This window comes from Zingiber officinale, chromosome 4A (assembly GCF_018446385.1).
Source record: "Zingiber officinale cultivar Zhangliang chromosome 4A, Zo_v1.1, whole genome shotgun sequence".
NCBI classification, from domain to species: domain Eukaryota; kingdom Viridiplantae; phylum Streptophyta; class Magnoliopsida; order Zingiberales; family Zingiberaceae; genus Zingiber; species Zingiber officinale.
The window spans coordinates 38,659,555-38,680,869 of record NC_055992.1 but is presented as its reverse complement, the minus strand read 5'-3'; the positions used below and the strand labels follow the sequence as shown (position 1 = coordinate 38,680,869).

At 36.3% G+C, this 21,315-nt stretch overlaps 1 protein-coding gene across 1 annotated transcript in view; it reads left to right on the top strand.

Moving 5' to 3' along the window:
* Positions 1-13,771: 13,771 nt before the first annotated feature.
* LOC121969833 (protein MICRORCHIDIA 6) overlaps positions 13,772-21,315 on the top strand; it is a 70,813-nt gene continuing 63,269 nt past the window's right edge. Inside the window, exon 1 of the mRNA XM_042520094.1 lies at positions 13,772-13,814. The gene's annotated coding sequence lies outside the window, so the exon portion shown is untranslated. The remainder of the gene's footprint in view (positions 13,815-21,315) is intronic.

Below are 21,315 nucleotides of genomic sequence, written 5' to 3'. Positions count from 1 at the left end.
CTTACTAAGCGAAAGCTTATAGATACTTTCTTTTCCTTATACTGCAGATAAAGGTAAAGGAAAGATGGACTAGCGGAGGCTGGAGGGCAATGCTACGAAGATGTGTGTGGGCAGGAACTTGGAATAGAGATCTTGGGGAACCTTAGCAAGCTTTGTTTCAAACATTAGAGCTTTTCAGTTTTTTTTTTTATCATTTTGCACTTTAGTATGTTAATCGCTATGAATTAGTTAGTCATGCACTTTATTATGCTTAGAACACCTCTTTTATGTTGATAGAATGTTAGTTGTTGTCGTTAGAGTGTTTCTTAGTCATTTTAGCACTTGTAATGTGATTGAGGCACGAAACAGTGCTGAAATCAGAGCTTAACTGCAAAATCAGAAACCCCAATCGATCGGTGGATCGATTGGGGGTTCCCAATCGATCAGCTGATCGATTGGACAATCTGTTCTGGATCGATCCGCTGATCGATCCAGCCATTTCCGTCACGAACAGAGAGCTCTGGGATCGATCAATGGATCGTTTGACCAGCCTGGATCGATCAGCCGATCGATCCAAATTATTGCCCGAGCACAGTACCGTGCTGGATCGATCACTGGATCGATCCGACGTTCCAATCGATCAATGGATCGATTGGGAGGTCTGATATCAGCGGGAAAATGTCTAAGTTCAGTTCCTTGACCATGGGGAAGGTAAAACATGTCATGAATAGTTAGTTTACCTACCTTAGTATGTACAGAACCAAGAAATGTTAGTAGTTGAGTAAAATTTTAATTAGCACAGCTTCCGCATCTAGTTTTAGTGATGGTCAGGGAATAGTTTAGCACAGCATAATGTGATGATCGGCCTTACAGCTTAGTTAGTAGAAGGCGGGTCGTTACAGCACTACTAACAAAACAATCCGGCAAAGCCATAGGACTACTCCGACAACCACAAGCTTGACTTTCTCCATTCTTGAGTTGTTGGTATACTTTTATTTATTGCATTTAAATTGTAATACTCCTTTTGTAATATTTCCAGATTGATAGTGAATTATCCAAAGTAAGCACTCAACGAATCTGGGTCTTAGAGTAGGAGTCGCCACAGGCTCCAAACCAAGTAGTTCCTTGGTGTGCTTGTGTGTTGTTTCTTTTATTCCGTTACGTAACGTTTACTCCGATCGATTATTTTAAAATGACATGAAAGTCACGAGTGCTATTCACCCCCCCCCTAGCATTTTTGATCCTACAATTGGTATTAGAGCGGAGTCGCTTCGAATTGGTGAAATCACGATTCAAGTAATTTTTTCGTGGTAATTTTAAATTTTTCAGAGTCAATCTAAATCGGTAAAATTGTCGCCTTCCGATTTGTTTTATTGATCGAGCTTTTTTTCTATTTTTCGAAGTCAGTGCAACCACCACTCGAGTTCTTGTTATATTCTCTTACTCCCGCACTACTAAAACCAAGACCCAACCTTGGAATCTTTGCTGTTTTTTTTTTTGTGTGTGTACGAGGTTTCCTCTTAAATAGCTCATCAAGAAGGCTATAGCACAACCCACCCGCTGCTCTTCTCCAGCGAAGACTTCAGCTACTGGAAGGGTCGAATGGAGTCCTACCTCCAAACCCAATTCGAGATGTAGATAATCATCAAAATCAGCATCTCACTCCCACTCGACGGCACGAGAAAACCAGTATCATGCAAGAACTAGGATGCAAATATAATAAAGAAGGTCAAGGCCAACGTCAAAGCAACATATACTCTTCAATGCGGCCTAACCAAAGAAAAACTTAACCGAGTCGACCCATTCTCAAGCGCGAAAGAACTATGGGAGAAGCTGATCGAGCTGCACGAAGACACCTCCGATACGAAAGTAAGTAAGCGCGATTTAATTTTGAATAAATTATATAACATAAAAATACAGGAAGGTGAGACGGCTAGCCAACTTCATGCACGGATTCAGGATCTGCTGAACAGTCTCCATGGAATGGGTCAAAAGGTAGAAAATCGCGACATAATCAGGTATGCACCTAATTCTTTTCCGAGGTGTAACACCCACGAAATGATAAGCTATACACATGGGTAAATTCTTTATAAAAGGAAAATGGAAATAGAAACCAAAATGAAATAAAGGAAGAGATGTTAAGGTTTGAACCTTGAACCTCCCACAAATGATAGAGTTAAATTAGTACATGATAACTACTAGAACCATGAATGACTTATGATTTGTAAAGAGTGGGAATTGTAGTTAAAAGTGAGAGTATGATTAAGTAAGGAAACAAGAGAAAGTCAAGTAGTTATTCTCCTCTTTCTCTTGGTTAAGAAAAGAAGCAAGGAAAAGAGAAAGACAAGTTGTCTTTCCCCTCCCTTTGCTATTTTCGTAGGAATGAAGAGGGGAGAAGATAGAGAAAACAAGGGGATGAATTGGGACACTTTTTCCTCATTGGGAATAAATAAGAATGAGTGAAGAGAAGGGAAAGTAAAGTTTTTCCTCCTTCTTCTTCCTCCTCCTTCTTTCTCCTTCTTCCTTCTCCACCGAAACATAGAGCTCTCTCTCCCTCATTTCCAAAATCCAAGCTAAGGTTTTCTCTCTAAGAAAACTAATTCCTAAGAAGGAGTCTCAAGGTTTACTCCTTACAAGAAAGAGAAAACAAAAGGGAGAACTAGGAAGAGAAGCTCCTTCTTCCTCCTCACAAGGGTACCACTTTCTTTAGGAACAACAAGCGAAAGGATGTAAGTATCCCCTCACCTGTGGTACAAGTTGTTTATGTTTTCCATAAGATTAGAATGCTTGAAACCTAGAGTCACAATGTTGAACTTTCGGCCAAGTGTAGATGAAAGACCTAGGAAAGCTTAAGACCTAAACTAACCATGTTCACTATGTCCTTATGATATGTATGCTATGATAAGAGATTGGTTTGGTGTACTTATGCTTGTATGTTGCTTAAAACTTAATTTCATGCTCCTAAGGTGTTCGGCCAAGACATGAATAAAAAGGTTTAGGGAAGTTCAAGACCTAAATAAGCATGTTCATTATGTTCTTATGATAAGTACCCTAGTATAGGAAGCTAGTTAATGTTCTTATGTTGTATGCTTACTTAAAACCTAGATCTATGATTTTGAACTTTCGGCCAAGTGTAGATGAAAGACCTAGGAAAGCTTAAGACCTAAACTAACAATGTTTACTATGTCCTTATGATATGTATGCTATGATAAGAGATTGGTTTGGTGTTCTTATGCTTGTATGTTGCTTAAAACTTAATGTCATACTCATAAGGTGTTCGGCCAAGACTTGAATAATGGATTAGGAGAGGTTAAAAACTTAGGTTATCATGCTCATGACCTTCTTTATGAAATGGTATGAAAGATTCTAAGTGTTTGCGTGCTTGTATGTTGATTGGAACCTAGTGGTATTACACTATAGGGTTTCGGTCATGATGTGAATGAAAGACCTAGGAGAGCTTAAAACTTAATCTAACATGTTCATGACTCTCCTTAGGATATGATATAAAGCTAACTTAGGGTTATCATGTTTTAATGTTGCTTGAAATCTAGACATATGTTTCTTTATGGTTCGTCCATGGTGAGTTTTAGTGTCTAAGGAAGCTTTAAACTAAATCTAGCATGCTCATGATTTCCTTTATGATATGATATGGAGTTAGCTAGATATTCATGCTTGTATGTTGTTTAGAGCTTGATTTTCTTCTTCATGAACTTTCTGCAATGATCAAATTTAGGGTACAAGGAAGCTTAAAATTAAATCTAGCATGCTCATGAATTCCCTTAAGATATGATATGAAGTTAGCTTGATATTTATGCTTGTATGTTGCTTAGAGATTATTTTCCTACTTCATGGACTTTCGGCCATGAAAGAATTAGAGACCTAGGGAAGCTTAAAAAATTGAATTAACATGCTTATGACTTTCCTTATGATATGATATGAAGTTAGCTTGATATTTATGCTTGTATGTTATTTAGAGGTTAAGTTCATACTCTTGAACTTTCGGCCATGATGGGATTAGAAGCCTTGATATGCCTCACATGCTACGTTAAGAATTAAGAGATGTTATTTAATGATTCCATGCATGATTATGTTTTTCTATGATAGGTGATGTGTTCATTTATGTATACCTATGAACCATGCATGATAATGTCTCTTATGATGTGCTATGTGCTCAAGTATGCATGCTTTATGATATGACAAGTAATATGATCATTTATGTATGCTTATGATCCATGCATGATAATGTCTCTCATGATGTGTTATGTGCCCAAGTATGCATGTTTTATGATATGATAAGCAAAGGCCTAAGAGTTGCTTCCCTTTATGTTGGGATTAAGAGCACTCTTTATGATATGATAAGTGAAGGCCTGAGAGTTGCTTCCCCTTGGGGACTAAGAGCACTCTGCATGATATGATAAGATATGATATGATATGTTATGACATGAACCATGATATGTTATTTTACTTTGTATGGCTTGTACCAAGGGTGGGCTCCATAAGCGCCCCTAGGTCGACGGACTATGAACGGGTCTAGTAAAAAGGGATGAGCTCCTTAGTACGCCCCTAGGTCGACAGTCGTAGTACGGACCTAGTTCCCTAGTAGGTTCGGGGCTAGCTACCCTGTCCTAGGGATTGCGCCCATTTATGTATGTATGTGGTACAAACCGGACCCTCATGATGATATTATGTTCAAGTACTATATGATATGTTTTAAGACATCTTGCATATGACATGACACATGTTTTAAAAGACATCTTGCATGATATGATTTATGATATGATATGCCATGCCTTATGATTTATATGACATGATGCTCTTATGATCTATGATATGATATTCTTTTATGATTTATGTGACATGATGTTCTTTTATTGATGATATGATACATCATGATATTTCTTTATGATATGCTATGCCCTTATGATTTATATGACATGATGCTCTTAGCATTTATGATATGATATAGCATAATGTTCTTTATGAGATGATATGTTATGATGCTATGTTTTCACAATATGATGTTAGATGAATATGTTTCCAATGTTATATGCTTATGCGATTATGCTTTGTTATATGGTTTTTGTGAGTAGGAAAGAATCTTACTAAGCTTGTGTGCTTATAGCTTACTTTCCTTGTACCGCAGATAAAGGCAAAGAATGGATGAACTAGGGGAGCCGCAGGAGAGGCAAGAGATGTGTGTGGTGGTAGCTCGGCTAAGACAAATAAAATATATGCTTATGTTATTTTGTTTATGTTGACATGAACTAAGTTTATTTATGTTAATGTTCCGCATGACTTCATGATACTTCCACTGTTTTACTTTAGAAAGAAATTTTAATATGCATGTATGTTTCCGCAAGTAGTAAAGTAACCCCGCCCTACTAGCAGGAGGGGCGGGCGTTACACGAGGAATATCTTATGGGCATCAATGGTAGATGCTTACAAAGTATCCAAGGACCTTTCTTTAATTAGACTAGACGAGTTATTTTCAGAATTTGAATTGCATGAGCAAACTAATGATTGCCGGGTGAGAAAGGTATTGTTTTGACTACAGGTACAAGCAGAACAAGAGAACCAAAAATCAAGTGTCGAGCTGAACCCAAATCTGAAGATGAATTGGATCTCGAGAGTCAAACTAGTTCGTAAAGCACTAAAGAATAAGAAGGTGACTCAATCGAACACAAAGGTCAAAACTAGAGTTATCTGCTATGGCTGCAACCAGAAGGGATACTACAAGCCGGACTGTCCGAACCAGAAGCAACGAAGAAGGAAGTCCTTGAAAGCAACGTGGTTCGAGTCCTCTGAAGAGTCCGACAAAGAAGAACACAAGCAGACAAGCTTCCTCGCTCTACCGATACAAGAGCATGTTGTCAAAACCGACTCTGAGTCTGAAGATGAAAGTGAATCCTAAGCCGAGTTTAAAACAAGCCATGGATCTGTATCTGTTTCCGAAGGGCCAAATACCGCTGTAAGATCTTCTCAAGTAGATAAATTATATAATTTAATTAACTATTTAATGCGTAAATTAGCTAAGTTAAATATCTAAGTCAAGTCACTCTAAAAGGAGGTAATAGCCCTTAAGGTAGTGACTAGCCCAAGCTCCTTGACCGAACCTATTCAAACTGGAACTTCAACTCAGGTTCAACAACTTGAGAAAGAAAATTCCAGTCTGAAAGATCAAGTCAAGGAACTTAAGGGAACATTGGAACTGTTTATATTGGGTTCCAAGAATTTTGACCTAATTCTTAGAAAACAAAGGGTCATATATAATCAAACTGAACTTGGATACAAGGCCAAACAAAGATTTGGATCCTACTTATCATTAGTAAATTGATCAAATAAAAACTTATTCCAAGCATGGATCCCTAAGTCAAACTTGATTAATCAAGTTGGACTTGGTCAATATTGGATCCCCAAGGATCAAATCCATTACCTTGATAGACCTTATCGAGACTATGATCCAAGGGGAGCCAATAGAAAAATCATTTTTACAAATAGAATTGTTTGATGCTTGTCTTACTACTTTTATTATACATGCTTAGATTGGGCTAAATAAGGACTAGATAAGGACCTAGGCATGATTTACTAGGGGTGGCAATTCGGTTCGGGTTCGGGTTGACAGGTTCGGGTTGGCAGGTTGGCGGGTTGGCAAATGACAACCTGAACCGGACTTGATTATTATTTCGGGTCAAAATATTCAACCTGAACCTGATCTGTTTATTTGCACTTGACCCGAACCCGACCCAAACCCGACCCGTTTGACCCGTTTAACCCGCTTGACCCGTTTAACTCGTTCAACTCGTTTGACCCGTTTAACCTGTTTGACCCGTTTGACCCGAATATGACCTGAATTCATTAAATAAAATTTGTATATTTAATTAAAAATTAAAAATAACATTTATCTACACAAATTGAAAATTCATATCATAAATGATAAGCCATAGCAACATTGCAATCAATAGCATAACATATCTCTATGTTTAGGGTTTTTAACTTTTTTAAATTTGTAATTTTAGTTTAAATTTATAATTATTTATAAACGGGTTCGCGGGTTGTAATCGGGTCATTTCAGGTTGACCCGAACCCGACCTGTTTATTAATTGGGTCAAATGGGTCGACCCAATTTCGACCCGAACCCGAAACTACCCAACCCTAACCTGATTTTTTCGTGTTCGGTTCGGGTCGTGTTTTCGTGTCGGGTCAAAAATTGTCACCCCTATGATTTACACTTGACTAGTTAGACCTAGGGGTTTCAAAAAGAAAATTAAATATCCAATTTCATTGAAAGGCTTTGTCTGAAAGTGGTGGATGATCTCATACTCAAGAAGGCCTAGTGTCTCGCCACAGCCTGGAAGCCAATCTTTGAAATGAATATTTAATTAACTGATTGTAAAACCTGAGTCTAACTTAAATGTAAATCAACCTTAGATTGAATTTAAATTGAAGATTAAATTAACCATCTCACAAAATTATTAAGGTTCCTTGATTGAAAATCTAGAAAAGGGTGAGATGGACCTAAGTTTAAAGTACTTAACCAAATCAAAATATTGTCTACAAAATCATAATTTCAAAATCTAATAAATTATAAAAGTTTAATTAATTTCAAAATATTATTTACAAGATCATGATTTCAAAATCTAATTAATTATAAAAGTTTAATTAATTTCAAAATATTATTTACAAGATCATAATTTTAAAATCTAATCAATTATAAAAGCTTAATTAATTTTTAATATATTTTCAAAATCTTCAAAATTTTAGTTATTGTCAAATGTTTAAATCAAACTTATATTTTAAATCTCAATTTCAATATTCTTTAAAATATTAATAAAATTAAAAATAAACTTAACTCCTCACACACACTCATAAGCTAAACATGCTTAATAACCTAGAATGAGTGAGAAGGAAAATCAGGAAAAATAACTTTATGCTTTTGATTTACTCATGCTTAGACTCTAGAATACCCTAAAACTTAAAACACTCATTTTTAGCATTAATTAAGGGGAAGTGAAAGGAATGTTAAGCCATTAATTTTTATTTTTATTATTTCAAATTATTTAAAAGAAGTTCAGTGTTTAATTTTTTTTTAAAACAAAACCTTATTTGAAAAAGCAAGTTCAAAATTTTTTAAAAATTTTAAGTTTGTAACTATGCTTTTTATCTAAAAATATTTTTTTCACAATATTTTTAGCTAAAGTGTTTTTATCAAAAGCTTTTTAAGCTATGTACTTAACTAAGTTTTTATCAAATTTTGTTATAAAAGCCAAGTACTTAACAAAACAATTATTTTCAAAATTTAGCTAAGTCTTTGTTGTGAAAACTAAGTATTTTCAAAGTTAAGTACTTAATTTAGTTCTTATCAATTTTTTTTAAAACTAAGCTTTAATCAAAATTCTTTTTTTTAACTAAGTCTTTTTCAAAACCTTCATAAAACTAAGTATTAAAGCTAAGCTTTTATCAACATCTTTTTCAAACCTAACTATTTATCAAAATCCTTTTAAAACTAAGTTTTTGTTGAAAAAACTAAGTGTTTTCAAAACTATATTCAACTAAGTATTTTTCAAAGCTTAAATTTTTGTTGAAAAAATTAAGTAGTTTCACAGAATTTCTAATTTAGCTAAGTGTTTTTCAAATAAATTATTTTCAAAGCTAAGTGCTGCCTTTCAGGGGGAGCTAAAGATTTAAAAATTTGTCTATCTTTACAACCTTATCTCTACTTAGTATTGTTTTTTATTTATGTCAAAGGGGGAGAGTAAAGTCAAAGTTAAGAATTTAAACATAATTTTTATGAAAGAGAGAGCATAAGGAAATTTTTATGAATTATTTTAGTTATGCTCATGCTTAAATACCTTAATTATCTTGTTATATTTTACTTAACTTTGAACTGTGTTGTCATAATAAAAAAAGGGGGAGATTGTTGGTACAGGAAGCATCCGACGATCGAACCTGTGTTTAGATTATGTCAAAGAGTTCAAAGTTAAGTTGTCTTGTTATCTAACAAGGTTGAATGAGTTTTGCAAGAAAGTCCTAAGTGTACTTAGGCAAAATTCCTAGCTGCGGTTAGGCAGGTGGAAAACCCTAGAGGGTGGTAACCCTAAGTCCTAGGGGAGGTAACCTTAGGTAGTGAAAAACTCTAAGCGGTGGTAACCTTAGGTCCTAAGGGATGATAACCATAGGTAGTGGAAAACCCTAAGGGGCGGTAACCTTAGGTTTTAGGGGGTAGTAACTCTAGATGATGGAAAACCCTAAGGGGCGGTAACCTTAGGTCCTAGGAGGTGGTAACCCTAGGCAGAAAGTCCAGTCGATCTGGAGGACAGATCTGGCAAACAGGTAAACTCTCCTGAGTGGAGTAGGTGAGGACGCATTCCCCGGTGAGAGAACAGTAGGCGTCGGTTCGACCTAGGATTTTCGGATGGAAATATGAAGTTGGAATCGGATAGTCCGGTGATTGTCAAATATTTATCTTAATTTTATTTTATTGCGCTTAACTCTATTTTGCAGGATATGTTTTGTATTTTGGACTAACACATCTTGCAAAGAGTGAAAAAAAATGTAAAGTCTTTGATGAACAGTACCCGAGGCGCCCTCCATGGAGCTTGGAGGTGCCTCGGGTGCACTAGTTGAAGACCTCCGTGCAGAAGGGCAGAGGGTGCTCTTCATGGAGCTTGGAGGCGCCCTGGACACTGGGCAGAGGGTGCCCTCCATAGAGCTTGGAGGCACCCTGAGGTGGATAAGCTACGGGCAACGCGGGGCTTATCGACGTTGTGGATTTGGCGAGGTTAGAGGTGCCCTCCATGCTATTAGAGGCGCCCTCAACAAGCTATATGAGCATGTCTCGATCAAATACTTCAAGACAATAGTTTCCAATGATTCTTCAACTGCGCACTACTAACAAAACAATCTGTCAAAGCCATAACGTTACTCTGACAACCACAAGCTCAACTTTCTCCATTCTTGAGTTGTTGGTATACTTTTATTTATTACATTTAAATTGTAATACTCCTTTTGTAATATTTCCGGATTGATAGTGAATTGTCCAAAGTAAACACTCAATGAGTATGAGCCTTGGAGTAGGAGTCGTCACAGACTCTGAACCAAGTAATTCCTTGGTGTGCTCGTGTGTTGTTTCTTTTATTCCGCTACGTAACGTTTACTTCGATCGATTGTTTTAAAACGACGTGAAAGCCACGAGTACTATTCACCCCCCCCCTCTAGTGCTTTCTGTAGGATAGAAAGTGATAGAGGGGGAGTGAATAACGCTCGTGGCTTTCACATTCGTTTTTAAAACTATCGAGTAATACGCAACAGAAATAAAAGAAACAATGCAAACACCAAGATTTACTTGGTTCAGAGCCTGTGGCGACTCCTACTCCAAGGCCCGCGATCGTTGATCCCTTTCGATGGGTAATCACTATAAGTTCAAAAATTCTTTACAATTTTAAGTACAATATTAAAGCAGTAATAAAAATTATACCGACAAAGGAAAATAGTAAACTTGAAGATTCTGGTCATCGGAGTCTTGTTACATCTTTGTTGGGTCATTCTTTGTGCAGAGCACGGAAGGAAGATTGTGATTTCGAGAGATGTCATTGTTGCTGCTCGAACCGACCTTAAGTAGGCAACTGTATGGAGGGTGCCTCCAAGCCCCGGGTCAGCCGTGTGTGGATAAGCTCCGCACTGCTCGCAGCTTATCCGCCTGAGGGCTCCTCCAAGCTCTATGGAGGGCGCCTCCATCTCAGTGTCCAAGGCGCCTCCAAGCTCCATGGAGGGCACCCTCCATCTAGTGTCCAGGGCGCCTCTAAGCTCCATGGAGGGCACCAGCCTGCTTCCTGCACTGCTTCGGCCAAGGCACCCGAGGCGCCTCCAAGCTCCATGGAGGGCGCCTCGGATATTATTCATCCGTGCTTTTAGTTCTTTTTCACTCTCTACAAGATATGTTAGTACAGAATACAAAACATATCCTGCAAAATAGAGTTAACACAAATAAAGCAAGATTAATATAAGAATTTGACAGTTACCAGATTGTCCAGTTCTGACTTCGGATTTCACTTCCAGAAACCTTAGGTCGAACCGACGCCTACTGTTCCCTCACCAGGGAACGCGTCCTCACCTACTCCACTTAGGAGAGTTTACCTGTTGCCAGACCGACTGGACTTTTGCTCAGTGCCCGAGGCTCCAGGACTTTCTACTGAACGTTCGCTCCGATACACCATACTAAAACGATACACACCTCCGATTGAAGATGGAAAGCCATTAGAACTAGAAAATTGGAATCCTCCAATGATCAAGAAGGCACAATTGAATTACTAGGCAATTAACACCATCAAGTGCGGGTTGACTATGGAGGAACTGAACCGAGTCAGGGCCTACGAGAACACAAAGGAACTTTGGGATTACCTGGTAAAACTACACGAGGGAACCGACGAATTAAAGGTAAATAAGAGAGATCTTTTATTAAATAATTTATTTAATATTAAAATGCTTCCCAAAGAAATGGCCACCCAACTACACATGCGATTGAAAGATATCTTCAATGACCTCTATCTGATTGGACACCACTTGGAGAACCGCGACACAATAAGGTACACGCTAAACGCCTTCCCGCGAAATGCTTTGTGGGCATCGATAATAGATGCTTACAAAGTCTCAAGGGATTTTTCAATTCTTAAGTTAGACGAATTATTTTATGAATTAGAATTACATGAGTAATCTAACTTGAGCCAAGTCGAGAAAGGAATTGCACTATATGCAGGAACAAGCAAGGAGACCAAATCAAGAACAAAGAATAAATCAGAAAGTGAGTCAGACATGGACTCAACAAATGAAGAAGAATTAGTCAACATGGTCCAAAGACTACTGACAAGGAAGAAGGAATGCCCAAACCAGAAGGAGGAAAAGCCTAAGTTGACAAAAAGGAAGAAAGCTCTCCAAGCAACACGGGATGAGTTATCTTCCGAGGAGTCCGACGCGGAAGAACTGAAGTGTAACAACCCAAATTTCCTCATACGAGTCATAATAGTGTTTAAAAATATTTATAAATGCTTTAGAAATATTCTATAGATTTTTAGAAATTTTTACAGTATTTTTATGTAATTTTTGGAGTTTGTTTGGTATTTTTACCAAAAGAAAGAAGTTTCAAAAAATAAAGAGGTTCGCCGAGGTTCAAACCCGCAACCTCCGACCCGATCTGAGACTTAAGCAAAGCGTGATGACCAAGAACCCAGCAGGGCCGTGCTGATCAAATAGAGGGCGAAAATATATTTAAGTAGTAGTTAATAACAGAATTATTTAGGTATTAAAAGGGATAAGTTAAGAGAGGAAGGGGATTTGCCATAACCTAAATCCTTGCCTCTCTTCTCTCTCGCGTGCGACGGCTGCTCGGGCGAAAACGCAAAGGAGGAGGCTATGTAAAATACCAAAAAAATAGCAGATAATAATAAGGGAATTTTTCGGAATTTTTGGAAATTTTTCGAGAATTTTTTGGAGATCGTATGGACGAATTTACGGGGATAAAAAAAAGGGGTCAGGAAAATTTGTTTGGGCTACCCATTTAAGCGAGGAAAAGTTTGATTTCCTTTTCCTTTTTATTTTCTATTTCTTTTTTTTCCCGTGCCCGTGCCGTCCCTTCTTCGCTTCCTCTTCTTTGCATTCCCCGACGGTTTTCCCTTCCCAAACCGTCGACGGCGCCGATTCTTCTTCTCCTTCCTCACGTCGCCCACAGCCGACATCGCAGTGCCTTCCCCTGCCCAAGCCTCCAGTCGACGTTTCCTTTTCACCGGCACCCGAGTACCACCGCCGATGTTCTCCTGTGCCCTAGCACTGTCGTCGGCCACAGGAAACCCCAGCGCTGCCGTAGCAAGGGACACACCGACCCTTCTTCTCCTCTTCTGAGCGCCGGCAGCTGAGCACCTCTCCTCTGCCCTAGCGCCTGTGCCGTAGCCGCCCAGCACCGCCCGACACCTCCTGGCACAGCCGAATCTCTTACACCTCCGCCGAAAGGTTCTACCTCTCCCTCATGAGCCGCCCTTACTACAACCTGTGCCCTAAGCACCACCATCTCCTCTCTGTGCCCTAGACTTGTCCCTGCGCGCCACTGCCGACCACCGGATCGGGCTGTTCCAGCCTCTCTGAGCCCCTCTATGAACCATCATCGCTGCGTGTTGCTGCATTGTTGTGACCAGAAGCGGCCAGCATCTGTCGTTGCGCTAGGACCATCGTTGGCTCTGACATTGCCAACATAAATCTGTGGTAAGGTTATAGAATCAAGCTTGATTTGAATTACAAGACTAATTGGTGGATTCATTAATAGGATTGTTATGCTGCAAGGGAAGGAGGTAGAGGACAATAGTGAATTGTTGTTGTTGGTCTTGAGTCATTTCCAGTACCCCTAGCTGCTAAACTCGGGGTAAGACATGTTGAGATTTGATTTCATTTCTACATTAGATTTGGTCTGTTAATTGATGATGTTAACCATGGATTTTGGAGTAAGTAAATCTATTATGGTTTGTGTAATTGGGATTGGTTGAATATCATGAAGGTATGTTTGTCGTTAGGCTCATTGAATTGATTATCATACATGGAGTGTTTGATTATTGACTGAGGATCATTGGATTTATTCGATGAGTTAGGAATGTTGGATTAAACCTGACTCAATCAAATGGATTAGATGAATCGAGATTTATCGTTGGATTGAGGTTTCCTTAATTAGTTTTAGGGATTTTATTTAGCTATTTAATCCATGTGAATTTAGTTAAATAAAATATATTGATACAGGACTTTGATTGAGACGGCATCACGACGTCAGATTTGGATCGGATTGGACCTTTCTATTGGAGGCGGGTACCTCTTGACTTATCTTTTATGATATTGTCAATTGGATATGTATAGTATTTTATAGCTACAAGCAATGATCATGTTTGTCTTTGGTATGCCACGGTTTGATACCCATAGCATGTTCTGTTTTGTCTCTTGTTATGTATCCATGTTTATACCTTGTGATTATTGCCACGAGTACCTTAGTTCCTAGAGTAAGTGACATACCATGCTTTACTGAGTTTAGGACTAGATTCTGGATTTTTATTATCTGGCATGTGTACCTATATTTTTATATCATATCTGATCTGTGTACCTAGACCCTTTTGTTTTGATCCATGTATATTGTTGGTACATATTTTATGGAGGTGGATATGTTCAGGACCTAGGTTGTTATGCCATAGAGGACATGTATACCCTAGAGCTCTGGATTTGACTTACTGGTAAGTCCAAGAGATAGTCTTCTAGCAAAGAAGGTCCACAACAACAAAAAAAACATGATTTAGGGATGAAAATTCTTCTTCCTAAATCTGCAATGAATTTGGCGACAAAAAAGAAATTATCACAATTTAGCAATAAATTAGTAATAAAAAAGTTTCGTCATTAATTCGTAACAAAAAAATATTTTGTCAAAAAAAAATTTATGATGAAAAAATATTGTCATAAAAAAATATTTTTTTTACTATTTCAAATGTTATCATGTAGTGGTTATATAGTTCTCACAGGATAGCCAATTGCCCAGAGGATAGCAAACCTACTATAATAAAGCAAGGAATCAATTCTTAGTGGGTGCATGCCCTCAAGGAAAAAAATCCCTCCTACCCCCAAACCAAGTTGGTAGTTGACTTTAAGCTAACCCTATGATTTATCTCTCTTCATATAACTTGGGAATGAATTATAAGAGATGTTTGAGATAAGCATAATCACTTTTTACTATAATATAGTGGTCATATCATTAATCATTCCGTGTGGAACAGTCTGTGACATATCAATCGGGGCACTTGGAATTAATCCAGGTGCCTTGATTTGTTTTTTTTATTTTATTTTTAATTTTGGTTGGGGCACCTGGATTAAATGCAAGCGCCCCAACTCTATTTTTTAATTTTTTTTTAAAAAAATAAAAATAAAAAATTTCTTAAAACATCCTAAATATATATATTATACTATGTGAGCATCTAAAATTGTTTATCTTAAACACTATAACCCAAGAGAGAAGTCTGAACCCTAAAGGAAAATCTTATTAGCTTAAACTCATTATAACTCAACCCCTAAATTTTAAAATTTTAAACCCTAAATACATATAATATATCATGTGAGTATCTAAAATTTTTAATCTGAAACACTATATACTAAGAGGGAAGTATGAACTATAGAAGAAAAATCTTATTGACTCAAACTCGTTATAAGTTAACTCCTAAATCCTAAAACTTTGAATCCTAAATACATATAATATATCTCAAAATTAAAAAAAAAAACTAAATAAGTCCAGGTGTTTGGATTAATTTCAGATTCATGAACCATGTCACCAACAGACACTTGAATCAATTCTAGATGCCCCGAATCTGGTCCAGATTATTCTGCACGTGTGTGTGTGTATATATATATATATATATATAGAGTAAAATAAATATTTAAATATGTCTATTATCATAGAGTGAGTCATATATTTATTAAGATTAAACTATGTAAGTAAAATATATTGTTCGATGTATATCATTACAATATTTAACTAGATATAATGTCATTATGATTTCTCAGAAAAAAAATTCATTATCATTCCTTCTGATGTGGAACAAATATTCTCATAATTTGTCACAATGTTTTGGATGAAATGATGATAAAGAGTTGTTTATAAATAATAAGTAGAGGTATTTGGTTGATAGATTTAGAAATAAATGATGACAAAGAGTTATTTATGAGAATCAGTCAAACCTAATATAATTAAATGGATTTTATTTTTATTCTTATTCTATTTTACTATCAAACTTATATCTATAGTTATTTCGATCATTTAACTAAACACCCCCTCCTAACCCTATTCACCTTCCAAAATTATTACACTATTTACATGTGTGGTTTGGAGTTTTAGAATTCTCTCAAAGATTCTAAAGAATATCAAAGTTTAACTAAGTATTGCTGGGATATCAATGGCCTGAGATATTATTGGATTTTTTTTCACATTTCGTTACTCGTCATATTTATTAAGCTTAGAGAAATATAATTTTAAGCATTTTGTTATCTATCATGTTTGTTACGTTTATGTAAAATATGATCCTTAAATTTTCTTACAAAGGCTCGTATACCTAAACTAATGAAGAGAAATTTCATTCAAAGAAATTTATTATTATTTTAGAAATTATTCTACTCTTATAATGAGTAATGAACACAAGATTCAAGATATCAACATTAGTTTGAAAGGGATTAATGATAACTAAGATTAAATTATTCTAATTAATTATTAAAGTAATTAAGAGCCAATTAAGAAAAATAATTTAAATAAAAATAAGATGTTAATTTATTCAATTACATCAGATAGAAAAAAAAAATAATCCTAAGTATTCTTATTAACTATATCTGAGTGATCGGTTCGATCCCATGAAAATTTTCAATCAATCATCAGGATAAATCGAGAGGCGCACACGATGGTCAATCCAAAAATTCAATATCCTTTGATTGTGTCCCTCATTTAGAAGAAAAATTCTTACAAATATACTATAACTAGGGTTTGAATCATAAATATTTAGATGACAATCTAAATATTTTACCATAGTACCATAGCTCCGGAGACTCAATTACACTAAATAGAGTGACTCAAAATGAATGCCTTATTTAATTGGAAAGACAAATTCAAGAATTTAAAATTATATTTTTTTTTACTTTACTAATGTATTTAATTAGATTTTTTTCCAACTTTGATTCCTAAGAAAATTAATTAAATGCATTGATAATAAAAAAAATAAAAAATATATATAATTTATGTACAGAATTGATGCAATTTAGATGCCATTTATTCGAATGAATTCACTCAATGAAAGACCATCATAATTTATAGTGGATCAAGAAGAGACTAGGGATAAGAGAGCAGAAGATCCTATTTAACTTTGGGAAGTCTTGCACGATTATTTTTTTTTCTCTTTCTTCCTTTCTTTCTATTACAAAGTGGTTTTTTTCAAGAGAATTCCTTTTTTTCTCAATCCATACTCAGAAGCAAATTAATCTTCATAGTTAAATTTTTTAAAATCAAATTGAAAAATTAATTAAGGGTTAATTAAATTTTAATTTGAATATATATAAACATTAAAAATAATTTCACCAAAACAATATATAAATAATTTTAAAAAAATTGCAAAAAATTATAAAAAATTGAGATTCTTTTAAATCTCAAAAATAAAATCTTAATAGGAAAGTGTTAAATTTGCAATAACAAAACTCTATGATGTATGATTAATTTGATGGATAATTTAATAAAGATGCGCTTGTATAATTTACCGTAAAGAGACTTTAAACCCCAAGCTAGTAACAGACAGACTTCTTGGACTTCCTAAATAATAAAGATGAAAGAAATTTAGGTGATGTTTGATACACAGATATAGAAATAACAAATTAGATTCATTTTTAAATTTTATGTTTACGGGATGGAAATAAGAATTAAGATTTTAGAATGATATTAAAAAATTTAGGTATCGATAAAACTTATCTCTTTCCTTAAGTTTCACCATATCCAAAAATTTAGATATAATTTAAATTATTTTAGATAAAAACACTCTTAATATATTTGTTCAATTTTTCTTTCATATCACTTTCTCTCTCTTTATTCTCTCTCACTCTGCTTTCTCTCTCTTATAACAGTAATAAATGAAACCTATATATAATACCACAAGACTACTCATAAGATATCAACAGCACGCACGGCTGGAAAACAAACAAAACCACGCAGTTGTATATGCAACACACACCACTGAAAATAAAATACAACGGAAGAAAATAAAGCTACACAACCTACACGACTGGTACATACACAAAGCCACACAAGATAATAGACTGACTGTATGTCAGCATGACTTACGCCACAATAAAAACTAAAACAAATAAAAGTGGCTACAAGGCTTAAAATCATAAATAAGACAACATAACTCAATACCAAGTCTAAATACAAGATACAAATAGTGCAGAGTGCAATAAGAGTGGAAAACTGATCTCAGATGTGACATGGAATTGACAGTTTGGATCCTCTAAACAACTCCATAAATCCTCTACCTGCTCTCTAGTGAAAAAAAAACCAGTAAAAGGGTGGTGAGTCTAGATAACTCGGTGGATAATAAATAAATAGTAGTGCATGGACAAATGTGTAAGGCGATCAAAGATATACAATCTCAGTAAGAAAATAAGAACATGATTATATATGACATGATAAACACACATACAAGTACCAGTCTAACACATACGGTATAACGATCAATAAATCACTTGGGATTAGCAATAGATCTGCTCATAACACATGGGCAATATATCATGTATGATAAATGCACATATATGAATCATGACAAGATCTCAAATATATACAATATACGTCTACAACATAAGCAACATGGGTATCACAAAGCCTAAGCATGTGCTAGTACATATAACCATAATAGATCATCAAATGTGAAAATAACACTCCATCACAAGAATACATCATATCTAAGAGTAACACTCCACTACAATCAATCCATATATGTGGGAGCAATGCTCCATCATAAGTAATCCATCATATATGGGAGCAACGCTTCACCGCAAGTAATCCATCGTATGTGGGAGCAATGCTCTACCACAAGCAACCCATCGTATGTGGGATTAATGTTCCACCACAAGCAATACAAATGACCAAAATATCTAGCTATTTAGCTAAGGATTACACGAGAATACTCTACCACAGATAACCCGTGGGTAGTCTGAAATGTTAAGGTCCCTATCTGCACGAGAATACTCTACCATAGATAACTCATGGGCAAGTAGAATGTAGCTATCTAACTATGGGTTGTGCGAGATCACTCTACCATAGATAACTCGTGGGTAGCCTAAGTTATAACAACTACTGTCGACTAGACTTGACCTCAACCCACAATGAGAGAGAGGCCTGGTCGATATGATATATGCAAGTCTAGACGTATAACAAATCACTGTCAACTGACTTTGACCACAAGAAAGCAATGGTCGTCAATCTAGCTCATACCATAAGGGAGCAATGGTCGTCAAACTAGCTCATACCACAAGGGAGCAATGGTCATCAACATGTATATAGTGCAATGATGAACACGATGTAAATCATCAATATGACACCTCCAATAGTATACACCCGACACGTATGCACTCTCAATCATAGGTATAATCAACATGATACTTCCAATAGTACAACCAGACATGTGTGAACACTCATCATAGGTATAATCAACAAGATACCTCCAATAGTACACACCAGACATGTGTACACATACCACAACATAAGTTTAATCAACAAGATACCTCTAATAATACATACCAGCCACAAGTACACACACGTCAAACACATGTACACTTACAACTTAGGAATAATCATTAAAATACTTCCAACTAAACATGTTGGACACATGTGCACATAACAACAAAGATATAATCAATAAAATAGCTCCAATAATACACACCAGACTAATGTGCACACACAATAGAGGCATAATCAATAAGATATTTCTAATAATACATACCAAACATATATGAACACTCAATATAGGTATAATCAACATGATACCTCCAATATCACTCACTCGACATATATGCACATATATTATGAGTATAATCAACATAATACTTCCAATAAAACATAATAGACATGTGTGTACACGCAAAATAGATATAATCGATAAGATACTTCCAATAGAACTCTCCCGATATGTATGCATGTACAACACACATATATCCAAAAATATGATCCATCAATCACATATACTTATATACATGAAAAGATCCAACATGTGACTACTACCAACATATACAGTAAATAACAACACTTAAAGTACATATCATACACGTGTATACGCTACTGCATATAAGCAATCTTAATGTCAATTCCTATCATATACACCCTACACGTGTGTACCCTATAGAATAGGAATATCAAACAGTAAGACTGTATAGATAATAAAGAGATCATCTTAAAAATCAAACATATAAGTATCAAACACAGATAAAATATGAGCGAAGTCAAGATAAAGTAACTTAATTCATCAGATAATCCATGCACTAAGTACAATGAACTATAGAGACCAAGGAAGAAGAACCCGCCTTAAATGTAAGTCGCTTTGAATATCCTCATGTCCAAGAGTTTGATTCAAATCGAATCAAAACTCTACAACATAGAATACAAATCATACCAATCTACCATAATTTAATTAACCAAAAATAATCCCAATTAGGGTTAGGAAACCCTAATTGGATTAACCAAATCATTTCACATACCAAATCTGTGGTGGCTAATGGTGACTCATGACTGAAAGGGTTCACGGCCGAAAGATGGTTTATTGTTGCCCTTCCTTCTCTTGTTAACCTAACAATTTCAAATCAACTAATCTATCAAATAACCTCTTACTTATTGATCAAATTATCCACAAGCCCCCCATTAAACCCTAATCATCATTGGCCTTCTTGCTCTCTGGTGGAAGCTCACTCTGGTCGGCTTTGATATCTCAGGAGCGGAAAGTGGCATCCTGTCTAGTCTAGCAGCTGTTGCAGCGCACGAGCAGAGGTAGAGTTCTAACATTTCACGATCAGGGCAGCACGACGTTTAGGCGACACCACCGAAGGGGGGTAGCAGTGCACAGGAGATCAACTCTATTGCTCGTGGTTGGAGATTGGCTAGCGGTGATGGCCCTCTGCTTGTGGATCAGAGCAAGCGACGAGAGAGGGTAGCAGCGTCGACTCCTACGTCGTTAGCGACCTGTTGCCTCACGCTGAGAAGGGTGACAATGATGGAATCATTGGCATTGTTGGGCTTGTGGGCAGTTGTCACACTTGACGACTTCTGCTCAGGGTTGACACCCAGGGAGGAGAGGCCGACCAAGGAGATCGAGAAAGAGAGGTTGTTGTCGGTGATGTGAGGCAACGCGACATTAGGGATCGAGCAAGAAAAGGTGCGGCGGCGCACAGGGGCTGCCCGGTGGTGTCTTGCAGCTAAGGGAGGGAAGGTGGTGCCAAATCAGGGCTTGACCAAATAAGGAGAGAGACAGGGCGGGGCGTCGTTGTCTACGGCGGTGATGAAAAGGTCATAAGCATCATTCGGGCAGAAGAGAGGGAGAAGGAAGAGATCGGCTGAGAGGAAAAGAAGGAAATAAAAAGAAATAACTATTGGCGCAGCGGGGCCAACAAGAGGGGAGGAGTGAAATTACCTGAAATAGAAAAATAAAACCTTCATCGTTCTTTAACTCAAATTAGTAGCACACTTATATAAATGAAATTAAGTAACTAATAAATCAAAAAACACAAAGGAATTATTTGGTTACAACCTAGGTG